General features: G+C 47.9%; 1 long non-coding RNA gene across 1 annotated transcript; it reads right to left on the reverse strand.

The window, feature by feature from the left end:
- Positions 1–11,760: 11,760 nt before the first annotated feature.
- LOC139838419 (uncharacterized) lies at positions 11,761–13,723 on the reverse strand. The gene is made up of 2 exons (XR_011754897.1): positions 13,316–13,723; positions 11,761–12,010 (listed from the first exon to the last, which is right to left on the reverse strand). It is a non-coding gene; the product is annotated as an uncharacterized lncRNA (long non-coding RNA).
- Between the last annotated feature and the right edge of the window lie 1,732 nt (positions 13,724–15,455).

Raw genomic sequence — 15,455 nt, forward strand, 5'->3', positions numbered from 1 at the left:
ATCAATTCATTTCCGAATCGGGCTGGTTTAATCTTAATCAAATCTCCTCGTACGCTTTTGGAAGGTTGGTCGGGTTCACGAGTGGGTGGGTGGCTTTGTCGTGGTGGGATAGCCCCACCTGTCAGCCAGCCAAAGTCGGTGCCTAAATTAATCGATTAAGATTTAATTAATTGTGTACTGTAGTGGGTGCAAGACACCTGTCCCGGTCAGTTTCAGTGTGCCGAGCTTAAACGAGTGCATGACACCTGTCCCCGTCACTGGCCTTTTTTCCACGATATTATTTTCTCCTTTCACTAATATTCAATATTCTCAAATATTTGTGACCTTTTTTATTTAATATTCTCACCTTACACTTTCTAATTAACAAATATTTAAACGAGTGCATGACACATGTCCCAGCTGTTGGCCTTATTTTTTCCCACGATGTTATTTTCTCGGTTCACCAATATTCAATCTTTCTAAATGATTGTGACCTTTTTTATTCAATATTCTCAACATGCACCTTTGAATTAACTGTACTTCTTATGTACTTGAGGGACAAGGTGACTATTATCCTTATGTGTGGTTTTTCTAATTAATGGTAATCTCCATGGATTAATATTTTTTAAAATTTATATGAATGAATACTACATAGGTAATGCTTGAAATCCATGTGCTGGATTCAAGTGTGGATGCCAAGAAGATAAAGATTTACCTTAAGTCTTGTCATCAAGATCATCGATTTAAAAAGTTCTTGCATGGATGTGGTGACCATGCATACCACTGCATGTTGTAGTATGCCAGTCGTTGATATAACATTCACGAAGTACCAATCCGCAAATATTACATCCCTCAGAGTAGTACAACAGAACATAGCAGGTCCATAACTCATTCATTTATTATTACAAGCATAATATACATATCATCTCGGTGCTCCTCTTGGGTCCTAAGAGGGATACTCCTCGGTTCGAGGCGAACCCAACTTAACTTATAATATAGGAGTCTTACTAAGTTATACATTTATTCCCTCGAGCAGTTAAGTACTTAGAGTTTGTACTGCTCGGTTACTACTACTACTTATCGGTCTAAGCTTGCTCTCCTCCGGAACCCTCCCCGGTTCCATAGACTATAAGGTAGTCTACACCTTCAACACCTCCAGAGAGGTCTGGTTCTTCATAGCCGATGATATCGGATCCTTCAGGGTTGTCGTTGTACTCCTCTAGATGTTTCAGACAATCTAAGCAGGGGATTTAAGAGTGGTATGAGTACGAGCGTACTCAACAAGTTCATTATAGAAAAGAGGTGTTTAATGCACTAGCTACGATATTAGACCAGAAAATCTAATACCAATGCAAGTTTTGATAAACATTTCTTCAAGAGGTTGCTTTTATTCCAAGAACTATGTCCGTCAGCCTTCACCGGTTTACTAGAACTTCATGGAGTTCCTTTCCGGCAGCGTTCGCAGTTCCAAATCCCGGAACAGGGAGTGACAGGTCACGATTCATTACACTCTGCAGAGGTGTGTTGCTTTACCCATAAGAGATCTTAACCTTGGTGCCAACCGGGCAGCTTTCCCGTCCACACTTCCTATGGTGTGAAGCCCGGTATAAGGTCATAGCCAATCATATTCCTCCGCTACCTCGCACACCCACCCTTTGTTGCAAACCCCGACCCTGGGTCCTCGCCGGTCCTCTTACACCAATTAAGGATGGACCCCGACCGCGACAACAGTTCTGGGCTCTACCATAAACTTCTTCGCCGGTAGCTGCAACCCATCATAGACCGCATTACCGTGGGGAATTAGAATGGGATCCCCACCCTCCGGTTGTTCTCGCAAGATACAACTGCTACGGTAAGCACATCCGTTGATGTACAAGAGGTGGAAATACGATTGACTATTTCGTCCCACTCCAGATCTTATGGTTAACACGGGTTTTACGGCACAAGAATCACTGGACGACATTTGTTGTTTAATCCTAGATGGATATAAACCCTTGCAATGGAACCTCCACCATATCAACACAATCCATGGTTCCATTGCCCACCACTTAGTCATATTCATAGTTATGAAAATAGTGATTTTGCTTTTTATGCAATAGTGATAAACATAGTACTTTGCAAGTAATTTGATAAAAATACTCGAATGACATGAGCAAGTGATGAACTTGCATGAACACTGCAAAGTGTTGCAATTGGATGGTGTGGACTGACCCTTGTCCTCTGTTGCTGAAAAATAGCATCATTGTCCGATAAGGACAATGGTTAAAGAAGCATTTATGCATGATTCCAGTTTTAGGGTTTGTTTCCCCCCTCCGATGTCTTTATTATTTCATGTGAGAGGTTAATACTAAGAATGACTTAGGGATACTCTATTTAGAGTAAAATACAACCTTGAAATGTTGTCAAGGTGTTTTTAAAGTCCAAAAGAATTTATGGACTTATTTTCATTATTGAAAATATAAGGTGTGATTTAAATGATTATTTAAATCATCAAATTTAAATTTATTCTTGTTTAACTTCAAAAATTCTATTTCATATTTTATTATGATAGAGATTTTTATACTGAGTGGTTTTCATATTTTTAATTATTTTTTAGAGCTATTAAACATTTACTATGTATTTTCAAAGTTTTAGCATTTTATATAATTGTGAAATGTCACAATTGCCCCTGGGCCCACCTGTCAGTGGAGCCCAGCGGGTTGGGTTAGACCAGCTCGGGTCCAACCGACCCGTGCGGTCGCTCACACCTATCCCCACCGCGCCGCCTCGATGAACCCTAATTCCCCACGCGCTCTGGCAACTCGCGTCGCCCTCGCCGTCGTCGGTCTATTCCGGTGAACTCCGCCGGTCATGGCCCTCGCCATGGGGCGCAATCGAACCGCCCCACGACGCCCGTCATTCTCCTCCGCGTAGATCTGGAGCTGGCGTTACTCCTGCTCGTCCCCGACCCCATCTCTGTGGCTAGGGTTACGGGATCCGCGGCGATCTCGCTGCTCCCAGGGTTCTTGGCGCTATGGTGCCGCCGTGATCCTCGCCGACGTGGTGCGGGGCGCTGCGGCGCTGTTCAAGGCGTGGCCTGGCCTGGCCAGGTGCTGCCGTGCGCTCGGCGTGCGCCACCGTGGCCGCCATGGCCGCGACTGCTGTCTGCTCGCCCTAGTATGTGCTCCACCCTCTCTCTCTCTTGACTGTTCTTCTTCTTCATCCTCTAGCCCTGGCTCGGTCACTGGCCTGCATCTCCATGTTGAGATGCTTGCCATGCCGATGCGCTGCTGCTGCGCTTTGCTAGCTTGCGCATGTGCTTTCTTGTGCTAGTTCTTTGTCTTCTTCTTTGCGCTCCACTGGCCCTGGCCATTGCTTCCACGGCCATGCCAGTGCTTGTGATGCTGCCTTGTGCAGCCCTGCCTTGCTACTGCCATGGTTACTACTGTTGTACTGCCTTGCTATGATATTCATGATTCTGTGCAAGATTCCTAAGCTATGTGCTTGCTTATGCTTTCATTTCTTGCCTAAATCCTTCCCCGTGCCTCTGTTCTTGTTACTATTCTTGCTAGACACTCAAGTGTATTCAATTCTGTTGCCCTGGCTTGATTACTGTGTGTATTCCTTGCAAATTTGCAAGTGCCAGTGCCCTGGTGTGCTATTTCTTGTGCTTAAATTCATGAGCATGCTCAATTGAGCATTATTGTTGGCTTAACAGTATTATTCAGTGATGAGTTCTATGTGCTTTACTTGTGTATCTTGATCCAGTGGTTCATCATGCCTGTGATGTGCTTCTGGATACAATCATAAAGCCATTAATTCAGTATCTGTTTATTCAGTTATGGCTTGGTGTAATTCTTCAGTAGCTGGCTCATTTCTGATGCTATGCTTGGCTATAGCAATCAGTAGCAAGAGCTAGCAAGCTCTGATGATCATATGATCATCATTTGCTTGATGGTTAATTGTTGTGCTTCTATCTGTGACTATCTGGTGCTCACTCTGTGTTGTGTGTGCATCACACAGGCTTGGCCTGTGTGTGATGGTGCTTGCTCAAGCATCAGTGGATGCTTGCCATGATCCATTGGATCATCTGCAAGGCTCTGGTGCATCAATTGCTTGTCTATTTCATTTATCTGTTTATCTTGCTTGAATAAATGGATGAATGATGTGAACTGTGATTCAGTGATGATCATTTCAGTAAATTAGTTAGGGCTAGCTGGATGCCAACCACTGGTTGGTACCCTAGCCCACTACTGAACCTTTCTGGTGATGATGTGGTGGTTCAAATTGTTGGCTGTGGGTTGAGGTGGCCCTGGCAGCTCTTTGATGATGTCATGGGTAGCTCCCCTTCTCTGTGGCTTGCTGTGGTTGGTGCTTGCTTGCTGAAATTGGATAATTGCTCACTGGTTGATCCAATACTGGACTTCCAGTGGCTTTTGATGTTGAGAAATTATGTAGACAAGGATTTGTCTATAGTCTGATGGCATAGCTGGCTGTAGGTGCTAAGTGTGTTGGGCTAGGCTAGCTGTGAATTCATTCTTTGCTGGATTCCTTAGTTGTGCCACTGATTTGGCATAACTACTGTTCCCATAGGATGATTACCTATTGGCCTTACCCATATTTGCTTGCACCAAATGGCTTTGTAGCCAGATGATGACACAAACAGGGTTCTATACCCTTTTTTGCTTCTGTGATGCATGTGTATGCTTATTTATGAGCAAAACATGGTTTTGCTCAGTATGATCTTGTTTATACCTCACTCCAGCTCCTAGATTCTTTGTTGGTGTAGAGGATTGCTTCAGTGTGGTGCTTATGCTTGCCCTGCTCCTCCTTGCAAGCCTGTGGTGCCTGATTCAGTGTTGTGGTGGTTTGAGTAGGTTGAACAACAATGGTTGTTCTTCCTGTTCTTGAGTTCTTGTGCTTCTGATGAACTTACCCAGCTGCTTGTCGATGAATGACTAGGGTTTGGATGGAAAAAAGGTTTTATACCATCCTTTCCTTGCTCTCCTGGTCGACAGCAGTGCCTGTCCACACTTGGTGACTCCCCTGGCTTGTGTGTGTGCTGTGTTGCATGCACACTTGGTGACCTGCTGTTGGGCATGCACACTAGCTGTGTGAGCAGCTAGTGTGTGTGTGTGTGTGTACCAAGTGCTTGGTACCTGGTCTGGTGAAAGGATCAGCTCGGCAGAGCTGTGATATTATCCACCATTTTCACTTTCTTTTGCTAATCTGCCAAGTGGCTTTGTGATACGTCTCCGACGTATCGATAATTTCTTATGTTCCATGCCACATTATTGATGATATCTACATGTTTTATGCATACTTTATGTCATATTTATGCATTTTCCGGCACTAACCTATTAACGAGATGCCGAAGAGCCAGTTGTTGTTTTCTGCTGTTTTTGGTTTCAGAAATCCTAGTAAGGAAATATTCTCGGAATTGGACGAAATCAACGCCCAGGGGCCTATTTTCACACGAAGCTTCCAGAAGACCGAAGGGAAGACGAAGTGGGGCCACGGGGCGCCGCCACACTAGGGCGGCGCGGCCTACAGGGGGCCCGCGCGGCCCTAGCGTGTGGGGCCCCCGTGACGCCTCCTGACCTGCCCTTCCGCCTACATATAGTCTTCGTCGCGAAACCCCCAGTACCGAGAGCCACGATACGGAAAACCTTCCAGAGACGCCGCCGCCGCCAATCCCATCTCGGGGGATTCAGGAGATCGCCTCCGGCACCCTGCCGGAGAGGGGAATCATCTCCCGGAGGACTCTTCACCGCCATGGTCGCCTCCGGAGTGATGAGTGAGTAGTTCACCCCTGGACTATGGGTCCATAGCAGTAGCTAGATGGTTGGCTTCTCCTCATTATGCTTCATTGTCGGATCTTGTGAGCTGCCTAACATGATCAAGATCATCTATCTGTAATGCTATATGTTGTGTTTGTTGGGATCCGATGGATAGAGAATACTATGTGTGACGCCCCGGAACCGGTACCCTGAGGATCCCAGCGAACCCGCCGAAATCCGCGCGATATCGATTCCGACACGCCCTCCGACACGACGTGCACGACGAATCACACACGTGATGCCAGAGGAATTAACACGAGCGGTAACATTACAACAGGATTACAATAGAGCCCACAAGAAACATATATTACAACAACGACTCCGACGAGTCAAGATACAAATAGATACATACAAAGATCCAAATCATACAGAAGATCGAATACGTCTGAGTACGGACAAGATACAAATTGGACTAAGAGTCCTGAAGATAACCAGTGGCGTCCATAACCCTGCCCAGGCCAAGCCGGAAGGGTAACCTTGCTAACGTCGTCTTCCTCGAACATATCTTCATATCTGCCCGATTATATCCCGTAGAAGCAGCAATAAGTACGGGTTCGTACTTAACAAGACTTCAAGATGTATAAGCATTCGTCAACCAGTCGTCCTTTGTACTTGAGGCACGCAGGGGACTTAGAGGACGCAAGAGGAACGTCATGGACAATATGGTGGGGTTAAGCGGCAGCGCGCGCGCACTAAAACCCTATAGAGACACTCTACAACAGTCGTCTAATCAGAGAAGGTGAGAGAGCGTAACTAACAGTTCTATACTCTGCAAACAAAACACAGCCAATGTGTTCCCCCTTCGCCAAGAAGTACTAACAAAGGCACTCACACGGTTGTCAAGTTTTAACCATTTATTATTAGAGTTGTGCTAACTTACTACGCAAGTTATTATGATTGAAGCAATAGGTGTAAGTTGTCTATGATCGAGTCATACAGCTCCAAGTCGTCCATATCCGCGGACGCGGCTTATCGATAAGATTGTAACCCTGCAGGGGTGCCCAAATGTGCCCACACACACGATCAACCCACTTACGACAGGTGGATATCACGACACGGACTCTCCTTCACGACAACAATGTCCAGGAAGCCACCTAACTAAGTTTAACCCGTTTCAGAGCCCGATCGAAACTCCGAGGCGGACCTAGCTGTTGCGAGAACGGCTAAGAGGATCAGAGCCCACTAGAGGATGACCTCTTAACAATACGTGCCGCACCTACGGACGTGCAAGAGACAACGGGGATACAAGGCACTCACGGCTTCCCCAAAAGTAACATCATATCATCTGACCACCAAGAAACATGCTTGCACGCCCGGGAGAAACAAAAAAAACATCCAAACTAGTTGTGGCCACTGGACAAGGCTGTAGATTCCGGCAGTGGTCAAGGGGAGACCCGGTAAGCATACCCACGTGTGGTTAGAGCGCTCAGTCTCGGAACAGATAACAAGAACTCGGGGTCCTAAGATATTTAGGAAACACAAGTGAGCCGTCATAAAATGATCAGCTGACCCACCGATGCCTCCGCTAAACAATTATCAACAACTAAAGTAACCATGATTCTTCCCAACATATAACCCGATAAGATAACAACAACGGTAACGAGATAAAACAGCACTAGCAAGCACTACGACTCGCAAGGGCAGACTCGATAACCAAACAATAGCCGTAGGAGGTGGTGGTGGAAATATGGGCTGCTTGAGGTAACAAGTGGAAAGGACACGTGACAAGAACGCAACTTAGGGATAGCATGAGGGAGAAGGCAAAATAAAATAGGTGAGCGACTCCTGCAGGGACAGGAGTATAGGGGAAATGCTTGCCTGTTAAAGCTCGTCGAGGAACATCCGGAGAACTTGGCGTATCTCACCACACCACTTTGCGATCCTATCCGGGAAGAAGCAAATGCTGGAACACACAACGTATGCAAGTCTTACAACTACGGATAAAGAAGATCCAGCATGATCAAGATGATATGCATGACATGGCAATTATGATGCGATGCAACTTATCCGTATCAATCGGAGTCGGAACCCCGCGCAAACAATTAAGGTTGGAGTTGCATTTTCTACCGTCAAAGTTAATGGTTGATTAGCATGACAAGACATGGCAGGGGTGCGCTACTTCAATATTAAACGGAGAGGGGAAATCCCTAGTTGGGAATCCGAAATACTCCGCATATATGTGAGGTGAACATACACGAACTATCAACGAGCGACATGATGCGAGATGCAAACAGATGAATGGATGGCATATTAATGTTCCTTGCATTTTTCTGATCAATTTTCATATATAACACTTTTTATTTCGAGTTACCATTTAAAAGATATGATTTATACGAGATATAACACATTTTCTGAAATTCTGGAAAACAGAGAAAAAGGAAAAGCTTTCCTCACCCAAGCCGAGACTAGCCTGAGCGGCTGACACGCGGGCCCGAGAGGAGCTGACGAGGCAGGGGGTCCGGGTTGGTTCACTGAAGCTGCAGGGGGGTTTTCAGAAAATGATAAGATCAAGGGCTGCGGGTTGAAGAAAAGAAACAGGCAGGGACCTGGACGCAAAACCGTCCAGATCCAGATCCGATGGGGTTTTCTCACTGAGGGGAGGCGAGCCGGAGAGGCTGACGGTGGGGCCGAAAGGTGACATGGCGGCCAGCGTGGCAGATCTTGCGCGTGTGCACGGAAGGTGTTCGACAGGAGGTCTCCGCGCGCGGGGCGTTGATCACTGCGGGTCGGCGTCGCGCGGGCGGGCGAAAGGAGGCGTCCCAGGATGCGATGGTTGGCGTCGGGGGAAGCGCCTCGACGCGGGAACTTGCTGGTGTTGGCGCGGAGCCCAGGGTCCGCCGGAGGTCCGCCGGCGTCGAGCATCTGCGGCGGTGAAACGAGGCCGCCGATGAGAAAAACATACCACGACGAGACAGGGAAGAGTAAGGGGTCCAGGAGGAGCGCTATGATACCAGGGACACGCTGGTCTTCTCGATTTGGCCGGAGGAGGACAGTTCATGGCGTGTAACTCACACGTTCGTTGGGAACCCCAAGAGGAAGGTATGATGCGCACAGCAGCAAGTTTTCCCTCAGAAAGAAACCAAGGTTTATCGAACCAGGAGGAGCCAAGAAGCACGTTGAAGGTTGATGGCGGCGGGATGTAGTGCGGCGCAACACCAGGGATTCCGGCGCCAACGTGGAACCTGCACAACACAACCAAAGTACTTTGCCCCAACGAAATAGTGAGGTTGTCAATCTCACCGGCTTGCTGTAACAAAGGATTAACCGTATTGTGTGGAAGATGATTGTTTGCAGAAAACAGTAGAACAAGTATTGCAGTAGATTGTATTTCAGTAAAGAGAATTGGACCGGGATCCACAGTTCACTAGAGGTGTCTCTCCCATAAGACAAACAGCATGTTGGGTGAACAAATTACAGTTGGGCAATTGACAAATAAAGAGGGCATGACCATGCACATACATATCATGATGAGTATAGTGAGATTTAATTGGGCATTACGACAAAGTACATAGACCGCCATCCAACTGCATCTATGCCTAAAAAGTCCACCTTCAGGTTATCATCCGAACCCCCTCCAGTATTAAGTTGCAAAGCAACAGACAATTGCATTAAGTATGGTGCGTAATGTAATCAACAACTACATCCTTAGACATAGCATCAATGTTTTATCCCTAGTGGCAACAGCACAACACAACCTTAGAACTTTCTCACATCGTCCCGGTGTCAATGCAGGCATGAACCCACTATCGAGCATAAATACTCCCTCTTGGAGTTACAAGCATCTACTTGGCCAGAGCATCTACTAGTAACGGAGAGCATGCAAGATCATAAACAACACATAGATATAACTTTGATAATCAACATAACAAGTATTCTCTATTCATCGGATCCCAACAAACGCAACATATAGAATTACAGATAGATGATCTTGATCATGTTAGGCAGCTCACAAGATCCGACAATGATAGCACAATGGGGAGAAGACAACCATCTAGCTACTGCTATGGACCCATAGTCCAGGGGTAGACTACTCACACATCACACCGGAGGCGACCATGGCGGCGTAGAGTCCTCCGGGAGATGATTCCCCTCTCCGGCAGGGTGCCGGAGGCGATCTCCTGGATCCCCCGAGATGGGATCGGCGTTGGCGGCGTCTCTGGAAGGTTTTCCGTATCGTGGCTCTCGGTACTGGGGGTTTCGTCACGGAGGCTTTAAGTAGGCGGAAGGGCAAGTCAGGAGGGGGCACAGGGGCCCCACACCATAGGCCGGCGCGGCCAAGGGGTGGGCCGCGCCGCCCTAGGGTTTGGGCACCCCGTGGCCCCACTTCGTTTCGTCTTCGGACTTCTGGAAGCTTCGTGGCAAAATAGGCCCCTGGGCGTTGATTTCGTCCAATTCCGAGAATATTTCCTTACTAGGATTTCTAAAACCAAAAACAGCAGAACAAAGAATCGGCACTTCGGCATCTTGTTAATAGGTTAGTTCCAGAAAATGCACGAATATGACATAAAGTGTGCATAAAACATGTAGATAACATCAATAATGTGGCATGGAACATAAGAAATTATCGATACGTTGGAGACGTATCAACAGTCAGCGACGAAATTGACAGAATTCGCCGCCGGAGCTGAGGAAGAAAAGAGGACGAGGGCGGCGATGTAGGGCGTCCCCGGCTCGATTGAGGCCACCAGGAGAACGAGGACATCTAGGCGCACCCGCCGGTGCCCTCGGAACAGCGTGGGGTGGACGGAGACGGTGGCGCCATGGTGGTGCTGTAAGGTGGAACTCGGTGGTTTGCAGAGAAGAGAAAAAAAGGGGAGGGAGAAGAGGGTGGCGGCGCGAGGACGGAAGATGGGAGGCTAGGGTTTCTCCGCAGAAGATAAGGGCGAGGGGGAGGCGCGTGAGGGAGCAGGTGAGGGCGGCGTGGTCCAGGGCCATGGCGGTGACGTAGGCCACGGCGTGGTCACGCCTCTCTCGCGAGGAGAAGACGACAAGGGGGAACGAAGGTTGAAGGGGTACGGGCCTCGATGGGAGATGGGCTAAAAAGAATGGATCGGGTTGGGCTGGGGAAAGGGAGAAGGACAGGAGAAGAAACTGGGCTGCAGCTGGGCTGGTCGGTGGAGATAGGCTAGAAAAGAGAGGAGAGAAAAGGTTCCAGGGAGGGTTAGGGTTTTATTAAAATAAAAAGCAAGAGAGGGTTTAATAAAACCATATGAGAGGAAAAACATAAATAGTTTTTATTTAAAAATAATGTTTATTTGATAAAATCTTGTGGATGATATGATGCATATGCCATGATGATGCACAAAAGGAAAACGAACAAACAATTATCTATTAGGGATACTACCCGGGGCCGTTACAATCGACACCACTAACAAGGAACCTCGCCCCGAGGTTCCACCTCAAGGTACGGGGGAGAGAGGTGAACTATCGGATCTTCAGGCGACGTGTCGATCTCCTCGACACCACTAACAAGAGTTCTTGCTCCACGCTGATCGGGCGACACCACTAACAAGAAGTCGTTGTTCCGCTGTTGATGATGCACTTCTGCTGAGATCCTTCGAAGATCGAACCTACTAGGTGAAAGGCAAAGATCGTCCAACCCACGTAGAAACCTAAGACTCGGAAAACTTGGATAAGAGAGAAGACCCAAAACTCGCAAAGGTAAGATGAGAAAGAATATAGATAAGGAGAAAAATAGAGCTAATCAGATCTATCCAACGAATTTTTAGAAAATAGTTTTTGCACTAGACACATCGTCCGTTGGCAAGGTTATCCTACAGGCTGGACTAGTGGGGTACCGTCAACCTGATGCTCTGATACCAACTTGTGACGCCCCGGAACCGGTACCCTGAGGATCCCAGCGAACCCGCCGAAATCCGCACGATATCGATTCCGACACGCCCTCCGACACGACGTGCACGACGAATCACACACGTGATGCCAGAGGAATTAACACGAGCGGTAACATTACAACAGGATTACAATAGAGCCCACAAGAAACATATATTACAACAACGACTCCGACGAGTCAAGATACAAATAGATACATACAAAGATCCAAATCATACAGAAGATCGAATACGTCCGAGTACGGACAAGATACAAATTGGACTAAGAGTCCTGAAGATAACCAGTGGCGTCCATAACCCTGCCCAGGCTAAGCCGGAAGGGTAACCTTGCTAACGTCGTCTTCCTCGAACATATCTTCATACCTGCCCGGTTATATCCCGTAGAAGCAGCAATAAGTACGGGTTCGTACTTAACAAGACTTCAAGACGTATAAGCATTCGTCAACCAGTCGTCCTTTGTACTTGAGGCACGCAGGGGACTTAGAGGACGCAAGAGGAACGTCATGGACAATATGGTGGGGTTAAGCGGCAGCGCGCAAGCACTAAAAACCTATAGAGACACTCTACAACAGTCGTCTAATCAGAGAAGGTGAGAGAGCGTAACTAATAGTTCTATACTCTGCAAACAAAACACAGCCAATGTGTTCCCCCTTCGCCAAGAAGTACTAACAAAGGCACTCACACGGTTGTCAAGTTTTAACCATTTATTATTAGAGTTGTGCTAACTTACTACGCAAGTTATTATGATTGAAGCAAAAGGTGTAAGTTGTCTATGATCGAGTCATACAGCTCCAAGTCGTCCATATCCGCGGACGCGGCTTATCGATAAGATTGTAACCCTGAAGGGGTGCCCAAATGTGCCCACACGCACGATCAACCCACTTACGACAGGTGGATATCACGACACGCACTCTCCTTCACGACAACAATGTCCAGGAAGCCACCTAACTAAGTTTAACCCGTTTCAGAGCCCGATCGAAACTCCGAGGCGGACCTAGCTGTTGCGAGAACGGCTAAGAGGATCAGAGCCCACTAGAGGATGACCTCTTAACAATACGTGCCGCACCTACGGACGTGCAAGAGACAACGGGGATACAAGGCACTCACGGCTTCCCCAAAAGTAACATCATATCATCTGACCACCAAGAAACATGCTTGCACGCCCGGGAGAAACAAAAAAAACATCCAAACTAGTCGTGGCCACTGGACAAGGCTGTAGATTCCGACAGTGGTCAAGGGGAGACCCGGTAAGCATACCCACGTGTGGTTAGAGCGCTCAGTCTCGGAACAGATAACAAGAACTCGGGGTCCTAAGATATTTAGGAAACACAAGTGAGCCGTCATAAAACGATCAGCTGACCCACCGATGCCTCCGCTAAACAATTATCAACAACTAAAGTAACCATGATTCTTCCCAACATATAATCCGATAACATAACAACAATGGTAACGAGATAAAACAGCACTAGCAAGCACTACGACTCGCAAGGGAAGACTCGATAACCAAACAATAGCCGTAGGAGGTGGTGGTGGCAATATGGGCTGCTTGAGGTAACAAGTGGAAAGGACACGTGACAAGAACGCAACTTAGGGATAGCATGAGGGAGAAGGCAAAATAAAATAGGTGAGCGACTCCTGCAGGGACAGGAGTATAGGGGAAATGCTTGCCTGTTAAAGCTCGTCGAGGAACATCCGGAGAACTTGGCGTATCTCACCACACCACTTTGCGATCCTATCCGGGAAGAAGCAAATGCTGGAACACACAATGTATGCAAGTCTTACAACTACGGATAAAGAAGATCCAGCATGATCAAGATGATATGCATGACATGGCAATTATGATGCGATGCAACTTATCCGTATTAATCAGAGTCGGAACCCCGCGCAAACAATTAAGGTTGGAGTTGCATTTTCTACCGTCAAAGTTAATGGTTGATTAGCATGACAAGACATGGCAGGGGTGCGCTACTTCAATATTAAACGGAGCGGGGAAATCCCTAGTTGGGAATCCGAAATACTCCGCATATATGTGAGGTGAACATACACGAACTATCAACGAGCGACATGATGCGAGATGCAAACAGATGAATGGGTGGCATATTAATGTTCCTTGCATTTTTTTGATCAATTTTCATATATAACACTTTTTATTTCGAGTTACCATTTAAAAGATATGATTTATACGAGATATAACACATTTTCTGAAATTCTGGAAAACAGAGAAAAAGGAAAAGCTTTCCTCACCCAAGCCGAGACTAGCCTGAGCGGCTGACACGCGGGCCCGAGAGGAGCTGACGAGGCAGGGGGTCCGGGTTGGTTCACTGAAGCTGCAGGGGGGTTTTCAGAAAATGATAAGATCAAGGGCTGCGGGTTGAAGAAAAGAAACAGGCAGGGACCTGGACGCAAAACCGTCCAGATCCAGATCCGATGGGGTTTTCTCACCGAGGGGAGGCGAGCCGGAGAGGCTGACGGTGGGGCCGAAAGGTGACATGGCGGCCAGCGTGGCAGATCTTGCGCGTGTGCACGGAAGGTGTTCGACAGGAGGTCTCCGCGCGCGGGGCGTTGATCACTGCGGGTCGGCGTCGCGCGGGCGGGCGAAAGGAGGCGTCCCAGGATGCGATGGTTGGCGTCGGGGGAAGCGCCTCGATGCGGGAACTTGCTGGTGTTGGCGCGGAGCCCAGGGTCCGCCGGAGGTCCGCCGGCGTCGAGCATCTGCGGCGGTGAAACGAGGCCGCCGATGAGAAAAACATACCAGGACGAGACAGGGAAGAGTAAGGGGTCCAGGAGGAGCGCTATGATACCAGGGACACGCTGGTCTTCTCGATTTGGCCGGAGGAGGACAATCAGCGACGAAATTGACAAAATTCACCGCCGGAGCTGAGGAAGAAAAGAGGACGAGGGCGGCGATGTAGGGCGTCCCCGGCTCGATTGAGGCCACCAGGAGAACGAGGACATCTAGGCGCACCCGCCGGTGCCCTCGGAACAGCGTGGGGTGGACGGAGACGGTGGCGCCATGGTGGTGCTGTAAGGTGGAACTCGGTGGTTTGCAGAGAAGAGAAAAAAAGGGGAGGGAGAAGAGGGTGGCGGCGCGAGGACGGAAGATGGGAGGCTAGGGTTTCTCCGCAGAAGATAAGGGCGAGGGGGAGGCGCGTGAGGGAGCAGGTGAGGACGGCGTGGTCCAGGGCCATGGCGGTGACGTAGGCCACGGCGTGGTCACGCCTCTCTCGCGAGGAGAAGACGACAAGGGGGAACGAAGGTTGAAGGGGTACGGGCCTCGATGGGAGATGGGCTAAAAAGAATGGATCGGGTTGGGCTGGGGAAAGGGAGAAGGACAGGAGAAGAAACTGGGCTGCAGCTGGGCTGGTCGGTAGAGATAGGCTAGAAAAGAGAGGAGAGAAAAGGTTCCAGGGAGGGTTAGGGTTTTATTAAAATAAAAAGCAAGAGAGGGTTTAATAAAACCATATGAGAGGAAAAACATAAATAGTTTTTATTTAAAAATAATGTTTATTTGATAAAATCTTGTGGATGATATGATGCATATGCCATGATGATGCACAAAAGAAAAACGAACAAACAATTATCTATTAGGGATACTACCCGGGGCCGTTACACTATGTTATGTTGATTATCAATCTATCTATGTGTTGTTTATGATCTTACATGCTCTCCGTTATTAGTAGAGGCTCTGGCCAAGTTTTTACTCTTAACTCTAAGAGGGAGTATTTATGCTCGATAGTGGGTTCATGCCTCCATTAAATGCAGGACGGTGATGAGAAAGTTCTAAGGTTGTGGATGTGCTGTTGCCACT

The sequence above is a fragment of the Lolium perenne genome, chromosome 1 (assembly GCF_019359855.2).
Source record: "Lolium perenne isolate Kyuss_39 chromosome 1, Kyuss_2.0, whole genome shotgun sequence".
In the NCBI taxonomy this organism is placed as follows: domain Eukaryota; kingdom Viridiplantae; phylum Streptophyta; class Magnoliopsida; order Poales; family Poaceae; genus Lolium; species Lolium perenne.